Raw genomic sequence first — 11,503 nt, 5'->3', positions numbered from 1 at the left:
AAGCAGCATCATAGGAGCAGAGAGGCTGACGTTTCGGGCCTGCTGTGTTCATCCAGCCCTGCACCTTGTTGTCTCGGATTCTCCAGCATCTGCAGTTCCTACTATCTCCCTCTGTAATCAACATTGTTGATCATTCTACATGCCTTGTGCAATTCAAGCTCACTGGCTGCATGAAGATTGTAAAACAGGAATCCTGTATTCACTGATGTCAAATCTTTATAAATGCTTCTAGAAAACCTTAACTCCAAGCACCTATTTCATATCATAGAATCTCTACAGTGTGGAAACAGGACCTTTGGCCCAGCAAGTCCACACCGACCCTCAGAGGATCCCACCCAAACCCATCCCCCATATAACCCACCTAATCTACACATTCCTGAATACTACAGGCAATCCACCTAGCCTGTACATCTTTGGACCGTGGGAGGAAACCAGAGCACCTGGAGGAAACCCATGCAGACACAGGGGGAATGTGCAAACTCTACGCAAGGTTTGAATCAAACCTGGGTCGCTGGCGTTGTGAGGCGGCAGTGCTAACCACTGAGCTACTGTGCCACCCTATCTGCAGAGGATATTCATGACTCATACTCTAGATCCAACTGGAAACCATTGGGGCTTAACTCTGGACCTGTATTCACAGAGTTCAGCTCCTATTGCTAATTTCCCACTATTGCTTGAGCCTTATTATATTGTCTCACAGCTTTGAACATCATCTTCCCTTGCTCATGGCTTTCCAGATTCGGGGCTGCCACCGAAGTGTTCCAACTAAGTCTTTAACAGCTAGGTCTATCTATGATCCAGTTGCTCTCCCACTTCTTCACCTACTGTCAGATGGTTTGCATTGCTTTTCCTGTAGCCGAGGTCCCTGTACACTGGAGCTCACAAGTCCCAGGATTCCTCTGTGTTTCTTACAGCTCATTCTCCTCATGGCTTCTGGCGCTCCATGTTCTTCAGCCCACACTCCAATCTACAGACTCTTGCACCACCCTGATGAGGACATTACTTCCTGTCTTGAGGAAGGCCTACAGGACTAACTGATTCCCTTCCTAAGGTGAACGACCTCTGCCAGTGGAAACGCAGTGCCATGCAAGGAAATGCCTCACCGTGTCTGGAGACTGGTATTCAGCTCTGTCTCCAAAGCAGAAGTTGGGACATTTGAGATCCTGCTCAACTTCCTCCGTTACATACACCACAATATACAGAACAATCTCAATTAGCAGTCAAAATACCCTTCCCCTTTTAGAATGCTTTAAATAGTGTTGGGCAGTAATGATATTGAGCTCCTGCTGATGGGAGCAGCCAATGAAAGGGTTACAAATGCTGGCTGCACACAGAGCCCATTCAAAAGGGCAGGCAGCGTACAGTTAGTGCCCTTCCTGCAGTGAAATCAGCAGGCCTGGGTTAATCCCCAATTTCAGGGATTACCCAATTTAACCCCAACATTTTCTGCAGCTAGTGACAAACTGTGAGGACATGCTGACACACGCGATGTGCCAAAGTCTCTGTGTGTGATTAGGCAAACGCGTTTCAGTGCTGAGAATGATTTTGCTGCATTCAAAGGGAAGCGAGGAATTGTGTTTTGAGGTCAAACCCATGATCGCTCACTCACGAGCCAACCTGACAGCTTTTCACTTTTCACTCAGTATTCTGGTCACGGGTGTTCAAACGAGTTTGGAGGAGTTGTACAGGGAGCCAGGATAATTACATCCTTTGGCATCAGACAATATTTCAATATTCATGAATGAGATCTTTTAATATTTATATGTGCCAAGGCTTTGTGGATCTGTGTCCATACCTTGAACGTGCTGCTGAGAGTGCCGACGACCCTTTATAGACTGGTAATAGAATACAACTATTGAATTTCTAACTGGTCTAGGAAACACATACAATAATGTGCTCTCTTAAAGTAAGTGTCTATGATGTGCTGTATCCAAGGCAACATGGTTTACTGACTGATTCTTGCATAATACTGGAAAGGTGCCTGAAAGGAGCTGAGAACACAGAAGCCAGCTGCCTGCTGTGACCTTCATGGCTACTGGTAATGTGCCTGGAGCTTGTTTCAAAGCTGCTTTTTAGGTTGATGATGCAGGTCAGTGGGAACTTGTCTCCTGAGTGTAAAGTTCTTCAGGCATTAACTTGCAGGAAATGCCAAACTAGTTCTTTAACTGGTCAATTTTGTTAAGAATTTCATCCTCCCATGTTCCAGTGCTATCAAACTTCTGTTATCTGTTGCAGTGTGAACAATGATTATAGAGGCATTGCTGTTAAAAAGAAATGGTTTCTTTCTTGATGGTTTTAATTTCAGACCTCTCTTCAAATAGATTAGTAATAATTATTGCTATATAATTCATGCACATTATTATGAAAATGATTATTAAAGCATTTTTTTCATGATCATTTTTAGAAATCAGATATTTAGTTATAGAAATCAGTTAAATGCGTGTGTCTGGTTGTCACTGGCAGTCTTTCTGTTCTCAACATGACCTCAGAAAGGACACAATGGGAAAAGAAAGAGAGGTGCCTGACAGAACAAAAAACTCAGAGAGCCAAGCAGGAGCATGGGGCTATCATCAGAGGAGCAAGGGAGGAATATGTTCCTCTAATTCCTGTTCATGTTTCTAATGATCATTGGTCCTTGGGCAGCAACCTTTGGCATCCACCAATACATTTGTCCTTGCATTCCACATCTGCATTCACCTGTAAGTTTGTCCTTGCATTCCACATCCCATATAAAGGCATTGTAGATATTTTCTGGTGACCAACCACTAGTGGCATGTGGCTAGGTTAGTTTGCTGCCACGGATAGTCTTTTCCCGATATTATTAATCGCCCTGTTCAGAGATACTGTTACATACCTCCAGAGCAGGTGGGGCTTGAACTGGGCTCTCTTTGCTGAGTCTAAGAGCCTGTCTAATTATCAGACGATTGACCATTAGACAGTCTTAACAAGAACAGGCACTTGTCTTACATAACAAGGTAAGGTTTATCACATAATAACGATAGATAAATTTAAGAATAATTTCGTTAGACATGATTTTAACTATCAGGAGCCACGTATGTCATGCCTATCTCCACTGAGACCTTGTGAAAAACTATTTCTCCATCTAAAGACTGTGATAGGTTGGGTGGAACTAATACAACTACAACATTAGCTCTGCTAAAATAAAAATCATTCACAGAATATGGGCATGGAGTCATAGAGTTACACAGCACGGAAACAGACCCTTCGGTCCAACTCATCCATGTCGACCAGATATCCTACACTGATTGAGTTCTATTTTCCAGCATTTGGACCATATTCCTCTAAAACCTACCTATTCATATACCAATCCTGATGCCTTTTAAATGTTGTAACTGTACCTGAATCCACCACTTCATAAGGCAGTTCGTTCCATACACCCTCCATGTGAAAAAGTTGCCCCTCAGGTCCCTTTTAAATTTTTCCCCTCTCACCTTAAACCAAGCCCTCTAGTTTTGGACTCCCCTACCCTGGGAAAAAAAACCTTGGCTATTCACTCTATCCATGCCCCTCGTAATTTTATAATTCTATAAGGTCACACCTCAGACTCCAATGCTCCAGGGAAAAAGCACCGGTTTATTTAGCCATGGCTCAGCGTTTATTGCTCAAATATAGTTGCTCTTGAGACGGTGGTGGTGAGCTGCCATCTTAAACTGCTGCCATCCATTTGGTGTAGGTACATTCACAATGCCATTGGGAAGGGAATTCCAGGATTTTGACCTGGCAAGACTAAAGGGATGGAATATATTTCCAAGTCAGGATAGTGAGTAGCTTGGAGGGAAACCTGCAGGTGGTGGTGTTCCTGTGTATTTGTGGCCCTTGTCCTTCTAGATGGTGGTGGTCATAGGTTTGGAAGGTGTCTGTGTCAGGAGCCTTGGTGAATTTCTTCAGTGCATTTTATAGATAGTACACACTGCTGCTTCTGAGCATTGGTGGTGGAGGAACTGGATGTTTTTGGAAATTTTTGTGTAAGCCTATAAGTCGGTGGATGCCATTTTGAGAATGACTGTTGTTTAAAGAAAACAATGCTGAGAATATTTATAGGCTCATTTGTTTAATATTAAGATCGTACTGAACATTAGTTCTCCTTAGTGATTCTCATCTCACTTTCCCACTCTCCTCCTTATTTACTTCATTTGGTTTCATGCAATTGGCAGTAAGCATTTTGCAATTCTTTACAACAGAAAATGATTGACATACAAATCTTCTGATTTTTTGTGTTATAGAAGTAGCTTATAGATTCAACTATCCTGGCAGTGTCTCTGCAGACAATAATTTTTGGTTATTACTCTGACATGCTGCAGGAGATCTTTGTAATTGAAAATGGAAATCAAATGCCACTGTGCTTGCTGCAGAAACATCCCATTTGGGCTTGTTGTCCTGTCATCTACAAGAATTAATGACATATTCCCAAATCTAAACAGCTTTATCAACATGTTTGGACCTAGAAGCTCCAGAGGTTAAGAGAGAACCTGAATAAAATAAGACCAAATTATTAAAAGTATGTCTCATTTCCTGAAATATTGTTCCCGGAATCCAAATTGGCCCTTATCTAGAAAAAAACACTGATTTTGCATTTGGAAAGAACTTATTTTACAGAAAGAATTTGGGCTTCACTTCATCTTTTCCGGATTCATACATTTCATTCGATTGATAGAGTCATAGAGTTGTACAGCACAGAAATAGACTCTGGTCCAACTCATCCATGCCGACCAGATATCCTAAATTATTCCAGTCCCATTTGCCAGCATTTGGCCCATATCCCTCAAAACCCTTCCTATTCATATACCCATTCAGATGCCTTTTAAAAGTTGTTATTGTACCAGCCTTCACCACTTCCTCTGGCAGCTCATTCCTTACAAACACCACCCTCTGCATGAAAAAGTTGCCTTAGGTCACTTCTATATTTTTCCCCACTCACCTTAAACCTATGCCCTCTAGTTTTGGACTCCTCTACCCTGGGGAAAAGACCTTGGCTCTTCACCCTATCCATGCCCCTCATGATTTTATAAATCTCGATAAGGTCACCCCTCAGCCTCCAACACTCCAGGGAAAATAGCCCCAGCCTATTCAGCCTCTCCCTATAGCACAAACCCTCCAACCCTGGCAACATCCTTGTAAATCTTTTCTGAATCCTTTCAATTTTCACAACATCCTTCCTATTGCAGGGATGCCAGAAGTGCATGCAATATTCCAAAAGTGGCCTTACCCAATGTCCTTTACAGCCGCAACATGACCTCCCAACTTCTATACTCAATGCACTGACCAATAAAGACAAGCATACCAAATGCCTTCACTATCCTGCCTACCTGTGACTCCACTTTTAAGGAACTATGAACCTGCACTCCAATGTCTCTTTGTTCAGGACATTCCCCAGTACCTTACCATTAAGTGTATAAGTACTGTCCTGATTTGCCTTTCCAAAATGTAGCACCCATATTTATGTAAATTAAACTCCATCTGCCACTCCTTGGCCGATTGGCCCATCTGATCAAGATCCCATTGTAGTCTGACGTAGCTTACTTTGCTGTCCACTACAACTCCAATTTTAGTGTCATCTGTAAACATACTGACCACACCTCCTATGTTCACATCCAAATCATTTATATAAATGTTGAAAAGCAGCAGACCCAGCATCGATCCTTGTGGCATACCACTGGCACAAGTCTCCCGTCTGAAAAGCAACCCTCCACCACCAGCTTCTGTATTCTACCTTCAAGCCTGTTCCATATCCAAATGGTTAGTTCTCCCTGTATTCCATGTGATCTAACCTTGCTAACTGGTCTACCATGAGCAACATGTCGAACACCTCACTGAAGTTGATATAGATTATGTCCATCGCTCTGCTCTCACCAATCCTCTTCGTTACTTTTCATAAAACTGAACCAAGTTAGTGAAACACGATTTCCCATGCACAAAACCATGTTGACTATCCCTAATCAATCCTTGTCTTTGCAAATACTTGTAAATCCTGTCCCTCAGAATTCCCTCTGTATAATCAATATCTTGCCCACCACCTATGTCAGGCTCACCAGTCTGTAGTTCCCTGGTTTTTCCTTACCACCTTTCTTAAGTAGTAGCACCACATTAGCCAACCTCCAAATATTGGATGAAAACTGATGAATGTATTTAGGAATAGCAGAATTGTTAGGCTGATTACTATTTGAATACATTATTGAGCGTTGTTATCTATTTACATTCTAATATCTCCTTTAAATAAATGTGCCTGAATATTGGAAGACAATTGTTTTGGGTTTGCTGTGGATGTTTGCTCAGATAGATCAATGTTCGTCACTTTGGTGAATTGTCCGCATATCATGTTTTTGCAGTGTGACTTTGTTGCTTAATGTCTCTTTTTAAGATAATGTTATCTGGAGCATAGGAATGTGTTGCAATCTTATAATATGAACTGCATATTGCATCTTTCCCACATACTTTTATGCTAGTCTCTTCAATTGTTATGGGCAGAGGCTGAAAGCCCAAGTAAGGCACAGTAGCTAAGTTGCTTTATTTAATAGACAGCCATTGATTATACAGAACAACAGATATAATCAAGCTTCACTCTGATTAAACCAACAGAGATCCTTGCTGAGGGACAAGAACAATGATAAAACTCTGCCTTCACAGCTGGAACATGATTTTACTTAGTCAGCTTCAAAGCTTGACCAGTTCTGTGTTTGAGAAGAGAATGGTCCTCCTCAACTAAGCTAGCTTCCCAGACTGATTACCTGTTCTTCCTTTGACATTTTCTATCCCTGTTCTCAGTCAGAGGCATGGCAGGTCTTTTGACCTCTTCTACTTTCCGTAATTTTTCTTGCCAGTAGAATTGGCTGTATCTCTTTACAATCCTTGCCTCCCACCTCTGCCCAGCGCCACCTACATCCATCTTGGGATGCAATTAAAAGTAAATGATTTTTTGCTCTTCTCAAAATAAATAGAGGCTGTCCTTGGATAATTGAACTGACTGATTATGATACCGACTATAGCCTTCCACAAACCAATGTGTCTGGCTATCATGCACAAGTTTAATGTCTGCAGCTGGTGTCATTAAACCTGTGTAAAGTCACTAATAAAAACAATTCATTCCTGAATCCCCTCTGTGAGGAAAAAAATGATCTTCTATCTCAAAATGTGAAACTACATTCAGCATAATACTATCCAGCATAATAGATCTTATTATGAAGTCTATCCCAAAACATTGCACAATGATTTGGTGAAGAGGGCAGTACTGGTCTTTTCATTGTAAACAGTGGCTGCAAGCATCAAGTGTCTTCACTTTGCAGAAGAATTATTGCTGGAAAATAAATATTGGAAGTGTGCTTCATGCATTAAATAGCAGTAAAAGTAATATTCAGGCCAACTTTTGTTGGCTGAATACTAGCTGCCATGAAATTGTTACTGGGCATTTTTCCCACTGTTCTGCCCCTTAATTGTTCAATTTGGTTGTAAGTGATTTGGCATGAAGCATGACTACAAGTCATTACAACAAGGATGAACTCTGAGGTCTGCTGATTTCTGCATTAGAACAGAAAATAATCGCTAATTGCTAAACATCTTACTGCATAGCCTGCCATTCAGGTACCAAAATATGGAACATTTAGAATTACACATAATATCAGGCTCACTGGAGATCATTCCAAATCCAGTATCTGACCCTACTCTTTTTAAAACTCCATCTCATCTTGATCAATCCCAGAAGTCTAGCCACAACAAATGAACTTTAGTTCCAAACTTCTTCTAAGCTCTCACCTCCAAATCCAAAAGTCTGTGTCTCCTTGCTTCTGGACATGCTCCTTTCCATTCCATTGCAGCCCATTTTAGATATCCTCCCTCTTTATGTACCCAAACTCTGGGACCATTCCCACAGGGCCTGTTGCCTCCTACTGACTGAAATCTTGCTTGCTGGCCAAGTTTCACCCAGAAGGAGAGGATAGTAAAACTTGGAAATGACACAAACTGGTGCGACCCAGTATACAAAGGGAACTTCAGTACACCCAGCATGTTTTTTTTACAGTAGTGATTTCTACCAGGTTCAAGTGGGGCTCAGAGCCTGAATGTAGAACTGTGGCCTGAGAGCCTTGTAATGAAAGTTAGTCGCTCGCCCTGGCCTATATTCTCTTTGCTCCCCTCATTTCCCAAATCCACCCTGTGCATTAATATCAAGGCTTCTGATTCTGTCAATGGCGTTGTAATTCCTTACAACTGCCAGCTCTGCCTTTCCTAATTACAGAATAATTTCATTGAACTATGTGGAGTCTACAGCACAGGAACAGGAAACATAGCCCAACTGCTCTATTCTTCACATGGCATTCCTTTACCCCTTTACCTTCAGCTCCCTCAGCAGATTCTTCTAGTACTTTGTCCCTCCCATGCTTAGCTTGCTTTCCTTCAAATGGATCTTGTTGATTGTTTTTATGGTTACTTCCAGAGATAACTTTTAAGGTGCTCCAGCTGAACTAAATGCATTGCATTAGCATTTCCAGAGTTCGCCAGTTGCACAGAATTGAAAACAGGCTTGGTGCTGTTCAGATCCAGGGACTCAAGAGATTTATTTACACAAGAATATCCAGTTACCAGTACAAGCAAAAACAGATGGCCAGTCGAGAGCTGCCTCACACTCAGAGTCCTTTCAGCGTTTACTAAAGATGGCTACAGAAATCTTGTAAATTGGTGTGAAGGGATTAAAGGATCAAGTGGAAGGTCAAAACATTTTGCTTGCTATTGTGTTCATGGAGCTAATGGATGTCAGTCACACTTACAGCAGGTGTGAAATGAAAACACTTGTTGCATGAGCTGGGCTCGCTGACCTGATCCATCAGGGGCAAATGATTTGGACCTTCCCTCAAATTTTATGCCCTCTTTTCCTGTAGATAGGCACTCATTGTGGGGTACAATTCCATGCGTGCTGGTGATCCTGTGGTAATCTGATCTCTCTGAAGTGGCCCTTTTCCAGATCTAATCCAAAAGACACTGACAATTTGGCACCTTTCCATATATCATGCTCATATTCAATTTTTGTCACATTAGTCCTTTTCACAATGGCACAAGAGTACAAACAATGACAGAAATGGATGGCTCTGTGGTTAGGACTGCTGCCTCACAGCACCAGGGACCTGGGTTTGAATCCACCCTCGAGTGACTATCTGTGTGGAGTTTGCACATTCTCCTTGTGTCTGCGTGGGTTTCCTCCGGGTGCTCCGGTTTCCTCCCACAGTTCACAGATGTGCAGTTTAGGTGGATTGGCAATGCCAAATTGCCCACTATGTCCAGGGATATGCAGACTAGACAAATTAGCCGTGGGAACGCAAGATTACAGGGACAGGGTAGAATGGGTGGGTCTGGGTAGGATGCTCATTGAAGGGCTGGTGTGGACATGATGGGCTGAATGGCCTGCTTCCAAACTGTAGGAATGCTATGATTCTAAGAACTCTAATGGTTTCTCCTCCTCATTTTTTTTCTCCCATAATCTTTTTAGCCCTCCTGAGCAAGGGTCTTGATCTCCAAAACATTTTGGATCCCTGCTCCCTGACCCACCCTCTCTCCAATACTTGCTCTCTCTGAATCTCCCACTCACTCTTTCGCCCTCTGAACCCCTGCTGTGACTTCTGGAGATGAGCAGCTAGAGACACGAGGAGCAGTCTTTGCTTGCAGCATGAAGGCGAAGTCTTGTGTAGCATTTGCAAACAATGATGTCGTAAATTTGTAAACCCTGAACAGGAAAATAAATTAAAGAAACCCTCAGAAATAGAGGATATTTCAAGACATGGTATTTGAATGAATCAAGGAAATGTTTGATTTTTGTGTTTTAGTATAGTGTGGGTCTTAAAAGTATGGATAAGGAACTGGTATAAGTGCTGGACTAACCTTACAACTGCAGAACCAAAATCAGAAATTGCTGGAAAGCCTCAGCAGGTCTGGCAGCATCTGGAGAGAAATCAGAGTTAATGTTTCGTGTCGATTGACCGTTCCTCAGAACTCGACTCGAAATGTTAACTCCGATTTTTCTCCACAGATGCTGCCAGAACTGCTTTTCCAGCAATTTGTGTTTTTGATTCTGATTTACAGCATCCACAGTTCTTTTTTTTAATCTAAACTTACAACTGTTTAAGCAACTCAATCAGTCATGGCATACAGCCCCATAGTCATGCCCTGCATGTTTTTTTTTGCCATCAAAGATCAAGTTTTTGCTTTGCACTCTTCATCCCAACTCTAAATGAATGATTACTTTAGATTGTGCAAACAAGATGTACTAATATTACCATAAGCACGCATAGCACTGTTGCAAATTATGTATGGACACTCTCCATTCTTTTACTGAATACAACACAATGTTGTCTGACAGCTGGCAGAGTGGAAGGAGTTACAATTTGCTAAAGCAGAGAACAGAAAATGTGCAGGCGATAATGTCTGAACTGAGATGATGTTTCTGGTCATTGGCTGCAAGGCATTTCAAAATCACTTCTGTTTCTGACCCTCTGGGAATAACCCAAAGGAGAACTGATGTCCCAGCAGTGAAACCACCTTCATTAAATGGTTGTGCTCGAGCTGGGAGCAGGAGGCTCTGGCAACTAACTAAATGACAGCAGTACTAATTAAATTAGTGAATGGGAAAAAAAAGAAAAATCGTTTGAACTGCACAGGCTTTAATTAGGAGTAAAAATAAGCTCTGATGAGGTTGGAATGAACAAAATCTACCTGAGCAGTCAGATGAATTAATCACAATTAGTCACTAATGTTATCACTGTACTACTGGCTTTAGTTAAACTGTTGTAATCACTCATCCTACATTAGCAGCTGGGCGATTTAACTTTCCAATTCAGCGTCAGAATAATTCCTGATGCTTGATTCAATGTGGGTTTTTTTCAAAATGACTGTGGCTGTAAATTTATCCTGAATCCAGTGTGTCCTGATATACACATAGATCTATTTTCAGACACGAAGCAATGGTTCTGGCTTCTTGGTGTGTCTGATAGTATCCACTAAGTATGGTGGTTTTATGCAGTATTATTTAAGATTATATACAGAAACCATTGTCGAGAGACTGACCGACTTTCCCTGACACACTCGCTCAAAATCCCTGTGAGCCATTTAAACCCAGCGCGCCACATGCAGCACATCCTCCAGCTGCTGCCATGGCAACACATGAAACCTTGAATCTACACCAGCCCCCAACCCCAAACACACACATGCACACAGCCACACACAATGCACAAGCACAGTTCTATGTAAACCACAGAAGCAAAAACAAAACAATATCAAGACGGAGATGAATGCCGAATTTCACACACGCACAGAACACCTACACCTTACCACAAGAGACAGAACAAAGACATAGTGACAGCTACACAGTTCTTCCAACAAGCACTGATTCCAGTAGTACAGGAACCCAAAATGAACCTCAATATGAATGCTAACACTGAGTACACATGACTAGTACTATATAATCAGGCAGCATTACCAGTACTGCAGGAATAAATAAAGCAGA

The sequence above is a fragment of the Rhincodon typus genome, chromosome 16, assembly GCF_021869965.1.
Source record: "Rhincodon typus isolate 14 chromosome 16, sRhiTyp1.1, whole genome shotgun sequence".
Lineage (NCBI taxonomy): Eukaryota > Metazoa > Chordata > Chondrichthyes > Orectolobiformes > Rhincodontidae > Rhincodon > Rhincodon typus.
The sequence above is the reverse complement of the archived record's forward strand: the minus strand, read 5'-3'. Positions refer to the sequence as shown.